The sequence below is a fragment of the Bison bison genome, unplaced genomic scaffold (genome assembly GCF_000754665.1).
Source record: "Bison bison bison isolate TAMUID 2011002044 unplaced genomic scaffold, Bison_UMD1.0 scf7180017864352, whole genome shotgun sequence".
Classification (NCBI taxonomy): Eukaryota; Metazoa; Chordata; class Mammalia; order Artiodactyla; family Bovidae; genus Bison; species Bison bison.
The window spans coordinates 6,479,303-6,481,494 of record NW_011494924.1 but is presented as its reverse complement, the minus strand read 5'-3'; positions in this window follow the sequence as shown (position 1 = coordinate 6,481,494).

The window sequence follows — 2,192 nt, the reverse complement described above, 5'->3', positions numbered from 1 at the left end:
CTCTTGAATGCTCTTTACTATCTGGGGTCTTCTGTGTCTTTCGCATAAATTTTAGAACTATTTGTTCTAGTTCTGTGAAAATTGTTGTAGGCATTTCGATAGGGACTGCATTAAATCTGTAGTACAGACCTTTTAGCAATATTAATTTTAGAAATGGCCCATGAGAGGAACAAGAAATGAATTCACAGACTTGACCAGCGAAGATGCAACAACTGAAATTCTTCTTTGCAAGTCATGTGCTTTGCAGTCAAATAACTCCTTAAATATAGTTAACTCACTGGTTTATTTTCATAAGCAAAATGTATCTCTTCTTAACTCTTCCAGTATGGTTGAATTAGTTTCTTTTACTTTAAAGCAGAACAATACTAACAGGCACACAGAAAATGAGGCTGCTCTTATGATCTCAGGTATGGTTGCTGGTGAACACTAATTTCTGGAGAAGGTGTTTTTCTATAATATATTATGGTTGAGACATCAATTGAGAAAAGTAAAGACTAAATCAAAGTGTGATAATGCAAAGTCTTGTAAGAAATATTTGAATAAATAAATTCCATATGAGTATTAAAAAGTAAATTCATAATACGTGTCTTAAAAAATTTAGAGAAAAGTAAAAAAAAATTTCAACAAAATATGTGCTAGACATAGTCAATAAAAAATATACAAAGCAATGGTTCAGTTCAGTTCAGTTTAGTCGCTCAGTCGTGTCCAACTCTGTGACTCCATGATTTGCAGCACGACAGGCCTTCCTGTCCATCAACAACTCCCGGAGTTCACTCAAACTCACATCCATTGTGTTGGTGATGCCATCCAGCCATCTCATCCTCTGTCGTCCTTTTTTCCTCCTGCCCCCAATCCCTCCCAGCATCAGAGTCTTTTCCAATGAGTCAACTCTTTGCATGAGGTAGCCAAAGTATTGGAGTTTCAGCATCAGCATCAGTCCTTCAAATGAATACCCAGGACTGATCTCCTTTAGGATGGACTGGTTGGATCTCCATGCAGTCTTCTCCAACACCACAGTTCAAAAACATTAATTCTTCAGTGCTCAGCTTTCTTCACAGTCCAACTCTTACATCCATACACGACCACTGGAAAAACCATAGTCTTGAGTAGACAGACCTTTGTTGGCAAAGTAATGTCTCTGCATTTTAATATGCTACAAAGCAATGGTAAAAGAAGTTACAAAGACCTTAGTAAAATAGCATGGAGGGATTTTGAGGGAGGGGGAAGTAGTCTGTGTCTTGATTCTCATGCTGGTTGCATGGGTTAAAAACTTGTCACAATGTACTGAAATACGGACGTAAATTGGTGCGTTTTGTTTTGGTATGTTATGCCTCAAAGTTGCTTTTAAAAGTTGCACGATTGCAGGAATCTGGTTGAAGGGAGATGCTGATTTTTCTGCTCAGTTGCTCTGTCAGGGACAGATGAGAAGCAGCCAAGAACCCTGAGGAGTCTCTGGGTCTGGAGCAATGAGTGTACTCAGCCAGGTCATCAGGGTCCCCACGGAAGACAGGTGACCTGCAGATTATCCCTATGTCTGAAGCCACAGTTTTGCCAGGTGAAAAGCACGGAACTGCATGTTTTAATCAGAGAAGGCAATGGCACCCCACTCCAGTACTCTTGCCTGGAAAATCCCATGGAAGGAGGAGCCTGGTAGGCTGCAGTCCATGGGGTCGCTGAGGGTTGGACACGACTGAGCGACTTCACTTTCACTTTTCACTTTCATGCATTGGAGAAGGAAATGGCAACCTACTCCAGTGTTCTTGCGTGGAGAATCCCAGGGATGGGGGATGCACAGAGTCGGACACGACTGAAGTGACTTAGCAGCATGTTTTAATAAAGATGGTTAGAAACCCATCAAGGCCACATCCTGTGTCTCCTTTGCCAGATACTCTGCAAACTGGGGAATCCGAGACCCCTTACAGCTTCCTGCCCCACCCTTGGCTTTGTGTTCCCACCAGCTGTTTTCCACCTCCCCTTCTGCTCATCCTGTGTGGCCATTTACAGATTTTTCCTTCTGCTTTATGCTCTTTCAAGGTGGGTTTCTGTTAATTCCTACCCTCCTACGACACCACTGATTTCCTGAGCTGGGTCCACGGTGAGTTTGTGTTCTAAGGAGAGCTGATGCGCAGCACTGTGGACTGGCTGCTGGCACAGAAATACAGAGCCGCGTCCGCTGCCTCGGTGGAGTTGAT